This window comes from Cervus elaphus, chromosome 24 (genome assembly GCF_910594005.1).
Source record: "Cervus elaphus chromosome 24, mCerEla1.1, whole genome shotgun sequence".
In the NCBI taxonomy this organism is placed as follows: Eukaryota; Metazoa; Chordata; class Mammalia; order Artiodactyla; family Cervidae; genus Cervus; species Cervus elaphus.
The window spans coordinates 49,449,011-49,469,091 of NC_057838.1; the positions used below are offsets into that span (position 1 = coordinate 49,449,011).

Here is a 20,081-nt window from a genome sequence, read left to right on the forward strand (position 1 = left end):
TGCCAACATGTGTTATTATTTCTATGTCAGCTGTAAACAGCTTGACAAAATCCCTGCCTTCACAGGGCTTACCTTATAGTGAGATATACCATAAACCCAGTTTGAGCAAGCTCAGTATTTGATAAGACACGCAAATAAAATTTTAAAAAAACTTTTTTTGAATCTCAAAGAGAGTGAATTTTGAATCAAAAACTACAAAAAACAAAAACAAAATCCTACAAAGTACCAAACTTCTGTAGATGGACTTGAGTTATTCAGGCAAATTAAATCTCATACTCAGGGAATAACATACCTGGGTTTCAGCATTCTATGTCTCTGGCAAAAAAGAAAAATTAATTTAAAATTTTATCCATAGCAACTTAATGCAGGAGGAAATACCATGTTTTATGATATTTAAAGTACTAGAAATAAGTAATGTATGGAAGCCATTCAATTTGTTATATATTTCACCCTCTGCTTGTGCTGCTAACCTGATTTTTCCAAATCTTTTCGTAACTAGTGAGAGTGAAAGCAAAAGCCAATAGCATGTCTGTGTAACATTTGTTGGTGTGTTTGGTTTGCATAGAGTCACTGGTACACAGGACGGGAGACAGTATGGAAACATTTTCAAGTTCTCTAGTTTTACAATAAATATAGGATTATATCTCCACACAATGATCAGGTAAAACCATCTTCACTTACTTATGTCTCAGTCTTAAATGGCTGCAGTAACATCTAATGATGTGTGTGTTTCTATTTGGCTTAAAGTTTCATGACAATATAAGATTCCATAGGCTTCCTATGGAATTTTTAGCTTTCCAATGGAGTCATTCTTAATTAACAATAAGAACTGATATAAAATTTCAAGGGTAGATGGCCAAGGTGAATTCACATCACAAAATGCTTTTGCTGTTTCTATTTCTACCTTTGTTTTTTTAAAAAAAAAAAAAACAACAGGTATCTGTGTCCATATGACCAGGCTTTAACACATGGACATTAGAGGACTGAAACTCATGTCAAAGAATTCATCACTGACCACAGGAATTAGTAGTAATGGTAATCATAATAATGATTGTGTGTTAAATAGTAAGTAGTTGCTGGACAGAATGCTAAGCACCCCTATGGGCATAACAACTCATTTAATATCCTCATCAACCATGTAAGTATGTACTACTATTTCTTATGCAGACAAGAAAATGCAGGCTCCAAGAAATTAAAAATCTCAGCTAAGCTTTTATGGGTGGTAAACAGCGGAGTCATGATTTTTTCTCGCACCCTCATAACTTTTCAAGAAAAAGATGATATGCAGTTTTCTGTTGCAAATTTGAAAAAGTCACAGGCTTTAGGCAAAAATATTTTTCTTGCTGAAACATAAACAAAATTTCTCTGCAGAAAGAAAGTAAAGATGGGCACCACTGTCTACTGCTACTATGACTGCTACTATTGGTATTCCATGAACACAAGTAGAAACATTCCTCGCCTCTAAAAGGCTCAGTCATTCTAATTATTTTCATCTTTCATCATTAGCTGTGTTGTCCAAAGTGCTCATCATTTTTGATGTTCTCCTCGGATCACTCTCCTGTTTTCACAAGCTCATACATCCACTGCAGTTTTTCAATGAGGGAAATGGAGCCCAAGGAATGGACACATTTTGCCTACGGTCTTCTTCCCCACGCAAGAGTCCAATATAAGAGGTGATGATACAAGTTCTGGAAACAGATCGACTGAATTAGTTATATCCTGGCTCAATCACTTCCCAGTTGTATGACCTTGACCTCGTAAGTTCCTTCAACTCTTCTCACTCAGTTTGCTTATCTGTGGAATGGGGTTAATATCTATACCACCCACATCACATTGTAAGAAAGAATAAATGAGTTAACACAAGGTAAGCACGCAGGAGAATCTAATACAGAAAACTGCTGAATGGCCAGGAAATATGACCTACCCCCATGGTAAGGAGATGGTCTATGATATTTGTACCTCAAGTAATTATATAGTCACTACTTACAGTAAACATTTTAGAAAAATCATTCATTTTCTTCTCTTTTCTTTCTTCTTTTCAGAATTCTGTTTTATTTTTCACTCAAATTCTTCTCTTTTTGGTTAAGAATATCAGGTCATTCAAAACATTTTTAGGGGACGTCTTCCTGATATACCTCCTGCTGCTGCTGCTAAGTCGCTTCAGTTGTGTCCGACTTTGTGTGACCCCACAGACGGCAGCCCATCAGGCTCCCCCATCCCAGGGATTCTCCAGGCAAGAGCGCTGGAGTGTGTTGCCATTTCCTTCTCCGATGCATGAAAGTGAAAAGTGAAAGTGAAGTCTCTCAGTCATGTCCGACTCTTAGTGACCCCATGGACTGCAGCCCACCAGGCTCCTCTGTCCATGAGATTTTCTAGGCAAGAGTGCTGAGGTGGGCTGCCATTGCCTTCTCCAGATATACCTCCTAAAAAATAGCAATTCAATATGAAAGTTTTTTTTTTTTTAATTTCCTTGATTTTGTAAGTGGAGTTTTGGAAGGAAATTTTTATGGTTTTCTTTAAAAAATAGTTTTATTTGGCAGTGTTTGCAGTCTCTAATAATTTTATTCTTGTTTTAAGAAAGAAATATTTACATATAAAAAACTTACAGATGATGAAGATAGTAAAGATCAGATGGATTCTCTCATATCTTTATTAAAAGCATGTAATCCAAATTGTACTGAATCCTTTCCATTTTAATAGATTCTCCAGATGGTCTGTAGACCTTGTGTTGCAATATGACAAAATGGCTTTTGCATCTGCTCTGAACGAGGCAAAAGAAAACCTTACCCTGCTCAGTAATTATAAGAATACATTTACTTATTCCTTCCTAATCTAAACCTTTAAGTAAAAAACAAATTAAGTCAACTATGAGACGTTAGAAAATTGACTTCTTTGGTCCTTCATGGTCATATGCTCTGTTGGTCTGGGTTCTTTCACATGGCTTGACAGCTGTGCGAGGATTCTGCTGGAGACACACAGAGAGAAGCACACATTTAATATCTAAAATTAGGTTTTACTAAATTATATTGCACTGCACTTTACACCTGCTTGGCAAATAATACCCAGAAGAAAGGTACAATTACATAGGCTGTCTGCCAGAAATAGAAGACAGGTTAAAAAAAAAAAAAGGAAGGAAGGAAGAAAAAAAAAAGAAGAGAGAAAGAGGGAGAGAAGACAGAAAATGAATGCATTTCCCCCCGCCAAACCATGATCAACAGATACCATCAACAGCCTCATTGTAGGTTACTTCTTTTGAGAGTTTCCTATGTTCCAGGCACTATGATAAGCTCCTTATAACACTATGAGTTAGTTATTATGCATATTTCACAAATAATGAAACTGAAGCATGGACAAATTAATTCCTTGCCCAAGTTCATACAACTAAATGGAAGTGAAGCCAAATTTGAAGCTAATAGTTCTCGAGAGTTTGAACTTATTTTATACTTTCTTATTATCCGAAGTATAAAATATTCATCCTTCAGACCATAACTGGAAACTAGAGATATTGATGAGCCTTTTATTTCATTATCAACCCCAATTCCCTGATTAGATATTAGGGAACTGATTACCCGCATTCTCATCTTTTTTTTTAAAATTGTGATTAGAACATTCGGATAACCAGTCTCCCCAGCACCTTTTGTTGAAGAGACTGCCCTTTCCTGATTATGTAATCTTGACAGTTTTGTCGAAGATCAGGTAAATGTGTACACCTTTGTTTATTTCTGGCTTCTCTTGTTCCATTGGTCTGTGTCTGTCTTTATGTGGGTACCAACTGTTTAATTGCTGAAACTTAGTGATGTATTTTTGAAATTAGAAAGTATGGTACCTTCAGCTTAGTTCTTCCTTCTAAAGATCATTTTGGTTATTTAAAGTCTTTATGGTTCCATATCAATTAAAAAAATCTTTTTTTCTGTTTCTGTGAACAGTGCTCATGGGCTTAGGGTGATTGTATGATTGCTTTGGGTGCTGTGGACATTTTTAACCTTAGTAAGGGTTCTAATCTTTGAACACATTTGTCTTTCCTCGTGTATGTCTTCTTTGATTTCTTTCAGCAGCATTTCATAATTTTACCTCCTTGGTTAAGTTTATTCCTATGCATTCTACATTCTCAATCTTTATATGTCTTTTTCATTTCAGTTTTACTAGTAATATTTTTTGGAACATCGTTTGTTTTCAAGAAAAGCACCGTTCTCATTTATTTTCAATATATCCAAAATATATCTTAGTGTTACAGGACATTAAATGCTATAATAACGTGATAGGAACACAACTGATATTTTACAAATTGAGCTCTTGTTTCATAAAAAGACATGGAGGAACCTTAAATGTATATTTAAACATTGGGAGTCAATATGAAAAGGCTATATACTGTATAATTCCAGCCATATGACATTCTGGAAAATGTGAAACTATGGAAACAGGAAAAACAACAGTGGTTTCCAGAAGTTAGGGTGAAGGGAGGGATGAAAAGGTGGCATATACAGGATTTTTAAGGCAGTAAAAATACTCCGAATGATACCATGATGATGGATACATGTCATTTTACATTTTTCTAAATCCATGTAATATACAGCACCAAAAGTGACGGTAATGTAAACTATGGGTTTTGGGTGATTATGACATGTCAGTATAGCTTCATCAACTGCAAAAATTATATTACCAAGATAGTAGAAATTGATCATGGGGGGGACTCTGCTTGTTGGGGGGTGACTAGGGGGTATATGAGAAATCTCTGTTCCTTCCGCTCAGTTTTGCTGTGAACCTGAAACGGCTCTAAAATAAGTCTTCATTTAAAAATATGATAGATCTAGCAATGCTTGGTTGACATCTTGAAGTTTAAGAAAATGTTAATAACTATTTGGTACTATTATTTCTCTCGCCAAGGACCTATTATGCTCAGTGGTAGAATAAGAAACGGAGCGTGTTTGTGAAAGTTTTCATTTATTGAAATGAACATTGGAGTACTTTTTCCTTAGCATGATCATTAAATTAACCAAGAGAAAAATGTAATTTTATCTGATGGTTTTTAATCTCTATATAACAGTCAATTAAAGGTAATCATTTTTTTTTAATGTGTATGTTTGTGTTAATGGAAAGTTCATGGAGAGAAAAAGATTAACACTTCTGGTAGCCGGTCTTTAGTTTACAGATGTTTTTATGAGTAATACATATAAAATTTCACATAGTTTAGAACTACTTAAAGTAGAAATCCCTCTTTTCTACCTGCTACTTGCATTGCCCAGAGGAATATACACTCTTCTTGTATACAGATACATGTTGTTTAGCTGCTAAGTCCTGTCTGACTCTTCCACAGTCCCATGGAGTGTAGTCCACCAGGCTCCCCTGTCCATGGGATTTTCCAGGCAAGAATACTAAAGTGGGTTGCCGTTTCCTTCTCCAGGGGATCTTCCTGACACAGAGATTGAACTTGCATCTCCTACATTGGTGGCTTCTCGGGTGACACTAGTGGTAAAGAACCTGCCTGCCAATGTGGGAGACATAAGAGATGTGGGTTTTAAGAGATTCTCCAGTATTCTTGCCTGGAGCTTCCCATGGACAGAGGAGCTGGTGGGCTAGTCTATAGGGTCGCAAAGAGTTGGACACAACTGAAGCATCTTTGCCTGCACTCACACACACCTTGTGGATTATTTACCACTGAGCCAACATACATGCATGTTATATATACATACCAAAAACATAATATACACATTATATATATTTCAAATAGTATACATGTTATATTTTGTAGAAATGAGATAATACCATATACATTGTTACACAACCTAAATTTTATGATGGTCACTTTTCCTTGTCATTTCATACCAGTCTGCTTCCTTTCTGTCTTCCTGCTGGCTAAGATTCATATGTGATGACAGCAGCAGGAGCAGCCATCTTGGAGCCAGAGATGAAAGTAAAGTTTGGAAAATAATAGAGTGGTCTGACCTCAGATGTGTTATAAGGTAGTATAACAGAGCGTAGCTGAGCACAGTCCTTAGCACATGGCCATCACTATGTGCCATTACTCTGCACAGTTTCCAGGCAACAAGTCCCACTCAGCTATTAATAAGTGCCACAGTGGTCCCCGTCCACAAGCAACCAACTGTCAAGGAGTGACAGTTAGTGGTCCTGCTCAGCCATTGGTCAATGCCCTGGCCCTGCCCACAGCAACCAACTGTCAAGGAGCCACCGTTAGTGGTCCTGCTCAGCCATTGGTCAATGCCCTGGCCCTGCCCACAGCAACCAACTGTCAAGGAGCGACCGTTAGTGGTCCTGCTCAGCCATTGGTCAATGCCCTGGCCCTGCCCACAGCAACCAACTGTCAAGGAGCGACCGTTAGCGGTCCTGCTCAGCCATTGGTCAATGCCCTGGCCCTGCCCACAGCAACCAACTGTCAAGGAGTGACCGTTAGTGGTCCTGCTCAGCCATTGGTCAATGCCCTGGCCCTGTCCACAGCAACCAACTGTCAAGGAGTGACCGTTAGTGGTCCTGCTCAGTCATTAGTCAGTGCTCCAGTGGGCCCCACCCACAAGCAACCAACTCTCAAGGAGCAACTTTGGTGAGGGGATGCAGCCAGCTGTCAGGGAAGTGGCAGTCATCAGGCAGAGAGTGAGCTAAGAGTTGGATCCCACACTTGCCATGTAGGCCTCCCCCAGAAAATGGCTGGGGGCTGTGTCTTGCAGGGCTCCAGAGCCCTCGCCACAGCCGCCCACTGCCCAGGCCAGGTCTTGAGGTGGAAGTGAACATCACTGTCAGCCCTGTCTTAGGGACCTAGTAGCAGCTGTCTGCATGGAATGCAGTCTGTGGGACCTGCCCCTGCCCATTTGGTTGGCCTGAGGAGCCCAGCTCATAGGCTGGCACTCATCTTACACCCTAGCAAAGTAATGCTCAAAATTCTCCAAGCCAGGCTTCAACAGTACATGAACCATGAACTTCCACGTGTTCAAGTTGGATTTAGAAAAGGCAGAGGAGCCAGAGATCAAATTGCCAACATCCGTTGGATCATCAAAAAAGCAAGAAAATTCCAGAAAAACAGCTACTTCTGCTTTATTGATTATGCCAAAGCCTTTGATTTGCTGTGGATCACAGCAAACTGTGGAAAATTCTTTAAGAGATGGAAATAACAGACCACCTGACCTGCCTCCTGAGAAATCTGTACGCAGGTCAAGAAGCAAAAGATAGAACTAGACATGGAACAAGAAACTGGTTCCAAATCGGGAAAGGAGTATGTCAAGGCTGTATATTGTCACCCTGCTTATTTAACTTATACGTGGAGTGCATCATGTGAAATGCTGGACTGGATTAAGCACAGCTGGAATCAAGATTGCCAGAAGAAATATCAATAACCTTGGATATGCAGATGACACCACCCTTATGGCAGAAAGCGAAAATGAACTAAAGAGTCTCTTAATGAAAGTGAAAGAGGAGAGTGAAAAGATTGGCTTAAATCCCAACATTCAAAAAACTAAGATCATGGCATCTGGTCCCATCACTTCATGGCAAATAGATGGGGAAACAATGGAAACAATGAGAGAGTTTATTTTTGGGGGCTCCAAAATCACTGCAGATGGTGACTGCAGCTATGAAATTAAAAGACACTTGCTCCTTGAAAGAAAAGCTATGACCAACCTAGACAACATACTAAAAAGCAAAGACATTACTTTGCCAACAAAGGTCCATCCAGTCAAAGCTATGATGTTTCCAGTAGTCATGTATGCATATGAGAGTCGGACTATAAAGAAAGCTGAGCACCGAAGAATTGATACCTTTGAACTGTGGTGTTGGAGAAGACTCTTGAGAGTCCCTTGGACTGAAAGGATACCCAACGAGTCCTAAAGGAAATCAGTCTTGAGTATTCATTGGAAGGACTGATGCTGAAGCTGAAGCTCCAATACTTTGGGCACCTGATGTGAGGAGCTGACTCATTGGGGAAGACCCTGATACTCGGAATGATTGAAGGTGGGAGGAGAAGGGAACGACAGAGGACATGGTTGGATGGCATCACCAACTCGATGGACATGAATTTGAGTAAGCTCCAGGAATTGGTGATGGACAGGGAAGCCTGGCATACTGCAGTCCATGGGGTCGCAAAGAGTCAGACATGACTGAGTGACTGAACTGACTGAATTGAGGAGCCCAAGGGCAGTTAGGTTGGGCACCTGGCTCCTCCAATGATTACAGCTGGACAACATCTGGGGACCTCACCCTGAGGGAGCACCCTTCTGAGACCTGCCTCCTCTCAGTCAGGACTGGGACCTCAGAGAGTGAAAGGGCCAGGGGATCTGGCCCTTTTTTGTCAGAACAGAGAATAACATTTGTTTGGTGGAGACTTACAGGGACATTGTCACCTGACAGTAATCTGACTTCAAGAACAGGTATTCTGACACCAAGAAGTTGGCAACAACTAGCCACCCTCCTTCCTCACCTTTCCTATGAAAGGGCTTTGCTGAAAGTTTTCAGGGAGTTTGGGGTTTTTAAGACATGAGTCACGTATCTCCTTGCATGGCCCCCTGTACACCTTTCTCTCTTGCAAATTGTGATGTTTTGGTATTGCTTGGCCTCACTGTGCATCGGTCACACATACGTGCATTTTTAGTAACAGTAGTGCTTTGTTCACATCGCTATGTTTTGCAGTTTGCTTCAGGAGTTGTCAGTTTATCTTAAACCATGCCCTAATAAAATGCCTTTCTTTGCCCAATTCAAAATGATGTTGACTCTAGGAAGGCTTTCAGATTTCTACCATCTTTAGTCATGTGCCAATTACAAGTGGTCACTCTTGTTCCTTGTACTTTAATATGTTTCTTTTACCACTTATAATCCTCTGGATTTATTATAGTTATTTTAATGTATTGTCTGCTGTCAACATAAGAGCCTTACCTCATGTTCCAAACACATTAGGTGTCCCTATCATGTGCTCTTATAACATCCTGTACTTCTGTTCAACAGTTATGCTTAAATTTCTTTTCCAGTATTTACTTTCACACTAGATTGTACAACCTCCACATGGGCAAAACTTTGGCTGCCATTCTTCTGTCTCCAACTCCCACAGGAGATCCAGCCCAGAATAGTTAAGTTCAGTCACTCAGTTGTGTCCGACTCTTTGCAACCTCATGGACTGCAGCACACCAGGCTTCCCTGTCCATCACCAATTCCTGGAGTTAACTCAAACTCATGTCCATCATGTTGGTGATGCCATCCAACCATCTCATCCTCTTCCATCCCCTTCTCCTCCCACCTTCAATCTCTCTTAGCATCAGGGTCTTTCCCAATGAGTCAGTTCTTTGCATAAGGTGGCCTAAGTATTGGAGCTGAGCTTCAGCACCAGTCCTTCCAATGAACACCCAGGACTGATTTCCTTTAGGACTGGTTGGATCTTCTTGCAGTCCAAGGGACTCTCAAGAGTCTTCTCCAACACCACAGTTCAAAAGCATCAATTCTTCGGTGCTCAGCTTTCTTTATAGTCCAACTCACTTTCATATGTGACTACTGGAAAAACCATAGTGTTGACTAGATGGGCATTTGTTGGCAAAGTAATGTCTTTGCTTTTTAGTATGTTGTCTAGGTTGGTCATAGTTTCTTCCAAGGAGCAACTGTCTTTTAGTTTCATGGCTGCAGTCACCATCTGCAGTGATTTTGGAGCCCCCCCCCCCCCCAAATAAACTCTCTCACTGTTTCCATTGTTTCCCCATCTATTTGCCATGAAGTGACGGGACCAGATGCCATGATCTTAGTTTTTTGAATATTGAGTTTTAAGCCAAACTTTCACTCTCCTCTTTCACTTTCATCAAGAGACTCTTTAGTTCTTCTTTGCTTTCTGCCATAAGGGTGGTGCCATCTTAATATCTGAGGTTATTGATATTTCTTCTGGCAATCTTGATTCCAGCTTGTGCTTCATCTAGCCCAACGTTTCTCATGATGTACTCTGCATATATGTTAAATAAGCAGGATGGCAATATACAGCCTTGATGTACTCCTTTCCCAATTTGTAACCGGTCTGTTGTTCCATGTCCAGTTCTAACTTTTGCTTCTTGACCTGCGTACAGATTTCTCAGGAGGAAGGTCAGGTGGTCTGGTATTCCCATCTCTTGAAGAATTTTCCACAGTTTGTTGGGATCCACACAGTCAAAGGCTTTGGCATAGTCAATAAAGCAGAAGTGGATGTTTTTCTGGAACTCTCTTGCTTTTTTGATAATGGATGTTGGCAATTTGATCTCTGGTTCCTCTGCCTTTTCTAAATCCAGTTTGGATATCTGGAAGTTCATGGTTCACATACTGTTGAAGCCTGGCTTGGAGAATTTTGAGCTAATGCTAGCGTGTGAGATGAGTGCAATTGTGTGGTAGTTTCAACATTCTTTGGGATTGCCTTTCTTTGGGATTGGAATGAAAACTGATCTTTGCCAGTCCTATGGGCACTGCTGAGTTTTCCAAATTTGCTGGCATATTGAGTGCAGCACTTTCACAGCATTATCTTTTAGGATTTGCAATAACTTAACTGGAATTCCATCACCTCCACTAGCTTTGTTCATAGTGATGCTTCCTAAGGCCCATTTGACTTCACATTCCACGATGTTTGGCTCTAGGTGAATGATCACACCATTGTGGTTATCTGGGTCATGAAGATCTTTTTTGTATAGTTCTGTGTATTCTTGCCACCTCTTCTTAATATCATCTGCTTTCACCATTACACATACCATTTCTGTCCTTTATTGTGCCCATCTTTGCATGAAATATTTGTTTGTTGCATGAATAAAGGATTTCTTTAAAGGTAGAAAATATGGATTCCTCATATTTGTAGTCCGTTCATTGTTAAACTCAGTGTCTGTCACCTATTAGGTGACAAATAAATGTAGAATGATTCAAACTAATTTTTTGAATGGGATAGTATTAAAGAAGATGGAATAGCTTAGAGTATCAGTTCTGTGAAGGGCAGTAGTTGGGTATTTTTACTCAAGAAGATCCTTACAAAAGGAAGATCCTTATCTAGCAGTGTTTCCATCTGCAAATATTTTTCAATTCCTTTGTACCTGAGAAATGATCATTAGAGACAGTAATTTAAGAAATGAACCATAAAGGAATGATGAGACTTTCCATATTTTAAAAGCAGTTGTTTGAATATTCCTTTCAATATGTACACTCACAGCTACCTTTCCATGGTCAAGCATTTGTGAGGAAAATCCATCATTAGTTAATTTCCTTATTCATGAGCAAATCATGTATTTATATTATTAGGAAAATGGAATTTATGCTTATAATTGGAGAATAGATTTAAATATACAAATGGATTTTAGTCATTTATTATTATTATTGTTATTGTGTGTGTGTGTGTGTGTGGGTGGGTGGGTGTTAGTCGATCAGTCATGTCTGACTCTTTGTGACCCCGTGGACTGTAGCCCAGCAAGCTCCTCTGCCTGTGAAATTCTCCAAGCACGAATGCTTGTGTAAGGAGCCATTCCCTTCTCCAGTGGGTCTTCCTGACCCAGTGAGTGAACCTGGGCCTCCTAGCCTTTTAAAAAATCTTTTCACAAATATTTCACACAAATAAAATAATCTAGAAATTGAAGATTGACACAGTGAAGATATTTTTTAAAAAATAGCATATTTGGTACATTCATTTTGAGTGCTAAACAGTTCCGCTCAACTCCCCCATATTAAAACAGGTTCAGTATTGTTGTTGTTATGCCACTAAGCTGTGTCCGACTCTTTTTGACCTCATGAACTGTAGTACGCCAGGCTTCCTGTCCTTCACTGTCTCCTGAAGCTTGCTCAAACTCATGAATCCATTGAGCTGGTGATGCCATCTAACATCTCATCCTGTCACCCCCTGCTCCTCTTGCCAATATTAAGTTCTCTAAATTTTAAAAATATTACATATTTTCCATGGCTGTTTTTATATAAACAATCACAATAAAATGCATGTCTCAAGAATGGACTGATTAATGTCATCAGCAATTTACAACATGAAATGGAAATTTGTTCAGTTCCACCCAGGCCACTCCTTTTGCTGCCTGGATGTCACATTATCATTGACCGGCACCTTCCTCTTTATAAAGACTCTTCAAGGAACTCTTTCCCCCTACTTATGACTTACATGTAAAATCATGAGTTACATTCTGTGCTCATTTTATGTTTGTTTTCATGAAGAATGATTGATTATTCCATGGTGTGAAATAATGAATATTCAAGTGACAGGAAATCTGAATTTATGAAACCATTTCTGAAGTTATTAACCACATCAGAATATTTTTGCTGAAATGAATGATACTGCACAAATTGTTGGGGTTAGCTTTGCTTTGCTTCCCTTCCCATGACCCCTTTAAAGTTTATTTGATGGTGTTGGCGGGGGTGTTCCCTCAGGCCCCCTGAAACAAACCTCAACCATGACTGGATGCTCTTTTAATAAAATGTTAGATGGTCATTCGTAATTGTCTTCATTGCAAGATGTCAACTTGTCTGTCCCACATAACCATCAAAATGGCAAAACCGAGTAAAAGTTTCCACAGTTTCCACCACTGGCTTTAACTTCTCCACAGTTAGGTAACCCAGGATATTTCTCAGACGGGAGCCAGATGTCAGCTCACTTCTTCCAACTGCTGGGACAGCGTTTGAGCTCCAGCTTCCTGCCTGTGGATTTTCAGCGAAGTCGGTGCACTTCTATAGCATCACCAGTTCATGAAGCAGCCCAGGAGAGCCCAGGACCACATCAGGATTTTCATGGGCCCCAGGAAGTTTTGCCTTCATGAGCCCTTTCTCTACAAAAACATTAATGATTGTATTTTGTGACTCTCTTGGTATAAAGATGAACATAATCCAATCTGGATTGTGTTTCTTCTACTGATTTTAAAATAAGTGAAGCTATCTTCATGGTTCCCTAAGTGTTGTCCTTCTTGAGCAGATTTGGGAAGCCATACTTCATAGATGTAACATGTACAGTAGTCTCCTATGTACGAACCTTCAAGTTGCAAACTTTGAAAGATGTGAATGTGTGTTCACGTGTCTAATCACATAAGTTAGTTCACATGTCTGGTGTACATTGTCACATGCTTATATCTTCTACAGGTGGTTGCTTTTGTGTACTTTATAGTACTGTATAGAGTGGGATGGCTCAGCCGTAAAGAATCTACCTGCATGCAGGAGATGTGGGTTCGATCCTTGAGTCAGGATTCCCCTGGAGAAGGAAATGGCAACTCACTCCAGTATTCTTGCCTGGAGAGTCCCATGGACAGAGGAGCCTGGTGGACTTCAGTCCATAGGGTCACAAAAAAGCCAGACAGGACTGAGTGGGTCAACAACAATGACTGTACAGAGTACAGCGTTTCAGTGTCGTTATTTGAAGCACAGTAGTCTGGAAGCAATCGTTGGGTTAGTTGGATACCTAGGCTAACTTTGTTGGACTTACAAACAAAATGAACTTAGAAATGTGCTCTCGGAACAGCACTCATTTGTATATAGAGGACTTACTGTATCTGGAACAAGTGAGACTGAGGGGCGGAGATGTTGTAACAATGCAGCTTTACATTTGTTTTCTTCCTATTAAGCTACCAGATACCAGCCACGATTGTAGTAAACACAACAGACACCTGATCTCTTCCACACTTGAATGTTGTACTCAAAAAAGGGGGGATGTAAAGATAATGAGAATAATGTAAAGGTCAATGGTACTTAAAAAAAAGAAAAAGAGAAAAGAAATCACAAACGCTTGAATTTGTTTATGTGACAAATTCTCCTCTTTTCCAGGCCACATCCCACTTGGGAGAACACTGGCTGCTCATGTGTGGCTTGCTAAGTGGTAGCATGTTTCCCTTTCATGTTGATAATGAAGACAGAACAGTCCTTGTTCACTTGGGTGGGGCCCTGCCTGCTTTAAGTGTCTGCAGCACGTGTGCACTTGGGCCAAATTGGATAGATTCTGTGAGCCGAGGCTCAGTTTCCTTGTTTGTAACAAAGGTGTGGAAGAGATGGTCTCTCACGTGCCTACTGCTCTATAACAACTGAGGGAGGCAAGGTAGAATGTATTTTTAAATATTAATGAATTTGATTTAAATCAATTAAGTGGACACAGACTGTGAGTAAATATTGTTTCTTAAATGGAATGTCTTATTCCCTTAACAATTATTTCTTAAATGCCTGCTTAGAATAAATGCAATATGAAATACTGAGGTTGCAAGAAGAAATGCAACAAGCATTGTCCCAGCAGTGCAGACGGAGTGTGAAAATCTGGTGATCAAATACATTGTCCTCTTCTCTACATGTTAGTGTACTGAACATCACAGAGGCCAAGATTTTTATTACTGACTGAAAAATGAAAACAGTCTTTACATTGTATCTTAGGATTAAAAAGTTTAAAAAAAAACAAGACCAGAAAGCACACCTTTAGAAGTTAAAGAATGTCATTGAAAACCAAACTGCCACTATACCCTGAACACTTGAAAACACATTTAAATTATTTCTGTGAATTTGAAAGACTCCTGTGTTTTCCATCTAGGAAGGAATTTGTTCTGTCAACAGGCCAGTAATGTGTCTTGCATTCTGCTGAATTTTTAATATTTTTGTATTTTGTGTTAGAGAGCAAGGGTTATTCTCAAAGGTTGGAATTGAGTTTCATGTTGAATATCTAAGTACCACTTATATCTCACATCACAGAAGAAAAGAATACTAGACCCTGTTTAGTATTCAGTTCTGGAAACATAAGGAAAAAACACACTCCTGCTATATGCTGATAGGTTGTTTTGGCTTATAATAAAATTACTTTTCACTTAGAGCACTTTTCCTCTTAAAGGCTCATAGAATTTCAATGGATGCTTAAGGGACATGTGTATTTCTGTCTGGAATAATTTTTTCAAAAAGGTTATAAAGTTAAGAGTGACATTTTCATGTATTATTATTTTGCTTCAATTCAAGCATCGTATTGATGCTGTGTCTGCTTATTGTCCCATATTTCTTCCAGAGATCACTGAGTTCCTTCACCTTTTCACCTACTCACTATCAGATCAAATCCCTACCCATGTTTTTCTCAATTCATGGAACGTCTGGGTCTTTTACCCTCAAGCAACAAGTTCTGGCTATAAATTATGAAGAATGTAGTGTTTTTTGTGCACTAATCACAGGAAGAGACAGAATAGTGGAGTACCTGGATCCTGGCTTTAGAGACTGAAAGACCTGGGCTCAGGTCTTAGGTGACCTGTACAAACTGTGACTTTGGGGGAAATTACTGAATCACTCTTTGTGTCTGTTGCATTATCTATAATATTGGGATGTATTACTGTAAAATATACCTTACGTGGTTCTTTGAAGATGTGGCAGTTTGAAACATCCCCCCGCCCCCAATTTTTACACATTTCTCTCATCAAGGAGTAAAGTCAATATTTCCTCCTATTTAAGTAAGTGAAAATTGCTCAGTCATGTCTGACTCTTTGTGACCCCATGGACTATATAGTCCATGAATTCTCCAGGGCAGAATACTGGAGTGGATAGCCTTTCCCTTTTCCAGGGGATCTTCCCAACCCAGGGATTGAACCCAGGTCTGCATTGCAGTTGGATTCTTTACCAGCTGAGCCACAAGGGAAGCCCAAGAATACTGGAGTGGGTAGCCTATCCCTCCTCCAGCAGATCTTCCCAACCAAGGAATTGAACTGGGGTCTCCTACATTGCTGGCCAATTCTTTCCCAACTGAGCTATCAGGGAAGCTCCTCCTCCTGCTAATCTAGACCTTACAGTCACTTCACCAATGTCATGTTCTGGAGCCTTAAGAAACTAGCAGCTCCACTTACTATATCTTGGGATGCGTGTTCTAGGAACCCATCCACCACGGCAAGAAGAAGTCCTGGATACTCATTAAAATGAGTGGTGTCTTGTTGCCCTTGGCCATGAGCTCCCAGCTGGCCGCCAGCACCAGCTTGCCAGCCATGCAGTGATACATCCTGAAGGTGGATTCCGCAGTCCCAGTGAAGCTACTCCAACTGACACACCGAGGAACAGACATGGACCTTCTCTGCTGATTGCTGATTGAGCTCAAAGCTGGTCAGTTGAGTAAGTGATTTTGTGGTTTTAAGCCACTGTGTTTTAGAATGGTTTGTTTTGCAGCAATTTTAATTGGAAAAAAGATTAAATGAGATACTGACATATTCACAGAGGTGAGCAAACAGTAATCACTAAAAATTATCTCAAAAAATTTAGAAAAGGCGATTAAACTTGCACTTCAATATCCCAGAGAATGTTAAGGTTAAAAGAACCTTAGAGATTATCTAGTTGAGAGAGGACTAGCTGGCGGTCCAGATGGCTGACAGTGTATTGTGTTTGGTGAATACGTTTTTGCTGAATAATGAATGCTTGTCTAAAAATGCATAAGAGAAGCAGTTTGATAAAATCATATCCACACCAACTGCATTTGAGACACTCTGGTGGTGTTCTTCTATTTCTTTTATTTGGCTTAATTGTGGCATGCAGGGTCTTTAGTTGTGGCATGTGGGCTCTTAGTTGTGGCATGTGGGATCTACGTCCCTGACCAAGGATCAAAACCGAGCCTCCTGCATTGGGAGCCTAGAGTCTTAACCCCTGAACCACCAAGGAAGTTCCTCTTCTGTATTTTTAGCATTGGTTCCCACCACTCAATTAGTTTCATGACCCACCGTAAATGCTGATCTAATGTATTTAGAAATAGAGCTTTAAAAATCTTGTAGTTCCATATTGTAAAATAATTGTAGAGAATGCTACTATAAGTCATTAAGTTGTTTTTTAACAGGTTAAAATGTGTTCATCAGAATTAATTTACAGTAGTCTGTAGGAAGGCAATGCAGTTGTTCTAAGGATGCTGTAGTTTTTAAAACATTGAAGTTTCTTTGGAGACTAGGCATTTTTTCCTTAAGAGTTTATAGAGTGGTCATGTTGTTTTGCAGTTGTACCATACTTCTTTTTTTACTGTAAATTTATTAACTAAATCTAGTGACTCCCTTATTCACCATACTTGAGTCCAAATGACCTTTGACTGCTATTAAAATTTATATTTGAATTTATCCTGAAAGAGTGATGATTTGAATGTCTAGGTCATTCATAACATGTGCCATAAACTCTGAATGCAGTGCCCCCCAAAAATGACTTACTGAATGTTTTCCATGGCTTAAAATAACTGTAGGATGACTTTGAAGGAACCATTCTTTAACTACATATGTAAATTTTGATGCTGTTCTCAGGGTCTGTGACCTGCATGCTTGACTGCATGCTAGAGTGTATGAAGATGTGTGACTTTGTGCAGCCCTTTGAATCATGCATCCTTATTCTGGTTATTGACACATTTTTAGGAAAGTTTTCTGTAGCTTTGTGGTGAGAAAAGTTTGCATATCAACTTTTACAGAAATGATGGTGAGAGGGTAATTATCCTTAAGATACATTGCAACATTCCTTCTCACTGGAAAAAAAAATCTCTTTGGCAGCTTTATGCTACACTCAAAAGATATTGAAGACATCTTTTCATCCTATATTCAGAAATTGTTGAAATAAAGGCTACATAAATGGAGTTCTAATTAAATGTAATGGATCACAAAACATGGCATAAGGATAAAAAGGCAATTTTATTATAAATGATAAATATGTATTATAAAATAATATAAGCTCTTGGTTTAAAAGAAATCTTTATATAATTGCATCAGATGAAGATTTTTAGTCTCTAGAGCAAATCACAGTTAATCATTTCTACTAATATCCTGGGAACACTTAGAACATATAATATTTTTATGCTAATGCAATGCACACTGCTCACATCCTTCTTTCTTTTGCCTTTTTAATTTAAAATTTATCTTGCAGATCTTTCACATCACAGTGCATATACTTGCCTCATTATTTTCAACAGATATATATTACTTCATGGTGTATTGAGAGACTCTCTCATCCCACTAACTCAAACAAGGAAGACATTCAGTTATCTTTATTTTTCTTTAGTTCAGCTTCATTTTATTTTAGGATTCTATTCCCCTGCGTTCAATTCAGTTCAGTTCAGTCGCTCAGTCGTGTCCTACTCTTTGCGTCCCCATGAATCGCAGCATGCCAGGCCTCCCTGTCCATCACCAACTCCCGGAGTCTACTCAAACTCATGCCCATCGAGTCGGTGATGCCATCCAGCCATCTCACCCTCTGTCACCCCCTTCTCCTCCTGCCCTCAATCTTTCCCAGCATCAGGGTCTTTTCCAATGAGTCAACTCTTCGCATGAGGTGGCCAAAGTACTGGAGTTTCAGCTTCAGCATCAGTCCTTCCAATGAACACCCAGGACTGATCTCCTTTAGGATGGACTGGTTGGATCTCCTTGCAGTCCAAGGGACTCTCAAGAGTCTTCTCCAATGCCACAGTTCAAAAGCATCAATTCTTCGGTGCTCAGCTTTCTTCACTGTCCAACTCTCATGCCCATACATGACCCCTGGAAAAACCATAGCCTTGACCAGACGGACCTTAGTTGGCAAGGTAATGTGTCTCCTTTTTAATATGTGTAGTCCAAACTTAATCTCTGCCAATTCCAAGTCTGACATTTAGTGGAGTTCTATGAGGCTTATGTAGAACAGAGGTTGTGTCTACAGAGTCTTGTCTTTGATTGTTGAGTTTTCATGCTGACAGATGCTGAGGTGTATTTGTCCCATCTGGTCCTCCATCTCTGATCCATGTAGATCTCTGATGATCATCCCTGAGTCCCACCCCAGTCCCATTATATCCTTCGAATCTCCTACGCCCATCTGTGCCACTATCACACATAAGGGATTATTGTGCCATGCTGTGGTTTGGGGGAGATATTGCAGACTCTCTCAGGCCCATCTTTTAGTTGCACCAGGCAGCCATTCCATCCTTACTCTTTGAGCACTATGTCAGGATACTCTTAAAAGGGAGATGGGGATGGGGGAGGTTTGGTCTTTTCCAGGCATTTACCTAAGAAGCAGATTTTCTTTTCTCTAAGACTCAGCAAAGTAATCTGGCTTTTGCTACTTCCTACCACCAGACTCATCCTTCTGTGGAAGCTCCTTTCCACCTTTTTTATTATACAAATATTAAGTTAGTTATATAATATGTAACAACTTATATACAAGCTCCCCTTCTGACTTCCTTACTTTCCCAAGCCAGGAAGTTTTTTATCTATGGAGAGACAGATAAGTTTTTTCTCATTTACTATACAAGCTTCTAAATATCAGGGTCAAGGCTTTTGAAACTTTTTGAAACTCAAAAGCCAAATGTGTTCTACTTGTTTGACATTTGCATTCTACTCTGCCCTTTGATTTCTGAAGCAAAGCATGCAGTACACCAAAGAGGAAAGAAATGAAAGCAAATAGCCCTCCTCAAAGAGATAATATTGCTAAATGTTATCTCATATATGTGTATTTATAACTCTTTATAGGTAGTAATATATTATCACAGCTACAAGCTACAATAAATATCCTTGCCCATATAGCTTAAAAACTTATGTAAAAATATAATATTGACAATAAAAATCCTAACACTGGAATTCCTGGAAAAAAGAGCAAGGGCAAGTGTGTTGTAAACGTCAATGAACATCACCACATCTCCCCTCCGGAAAGGCTACAAGACCACAATCTTGAGTACAAGTGCCTGTTTCACCTGCTAGGTTTTTATCGCCTATTTAAATTTTTCCCAACCTGTTAGCTGAAAGTATTATCTCTTTATTTTCTGATTCTCCATGTCTCTAATTAAAAGAGAGATTGAGTATATTCTCATAAATGTTCAGGCCTTTTGCACCTGGTGTTCCTTCAATTGCTTTTTTCTATTTGTTCATTTTTTGAGAAAAAAATCAAAGTATAGTTGATTTACAATGGTGTATTTAATTTTTGCTTTACAGAAAAGTGACTCAGTTTTACATATCTATATTCTTTTCATATTATTTTTGATTATGGTTTATCATGGGATATTGAATATAGTCCCCTGTGCCTTACAGCAGGACCTTGTTTAACTATCATGTATATAATGTAATAGTCTGCATCCCTTCAAGTGCTTACAGTTTATGGACGTGAAAAGATGGTGTTAAATAAGCCTAAAGTGTTTAAGTAGAATTTTTTTTCAAGAGTTATACATTGATTGCTTGATATTTGTTTTGGGA

At 39.3% G+C, this 20,081-nt stretch overlaps 1 long non-coding RNA gene across 1 annotated transcript in view; it reads left to right on the plus strand.

Annotated features, from left to right (window-relative positions):
* Nucleotides 1–20,081, plus strand: part of LOC122683154 — a 35,279-nt gene that overhangs the window by 3,746 nt on the left and 11,452 nt on the right. Inside the window, exon 2 of the long non-coding RNA XR_006337641.1 lies at nt 15,789–16,023. This is a non-coding gene — a long non-coding RNA (uncharacterized LOC122683154). The remainder of the gene's footprint in view (nt 1–15,788; nt 16,024–20,081) is intronic.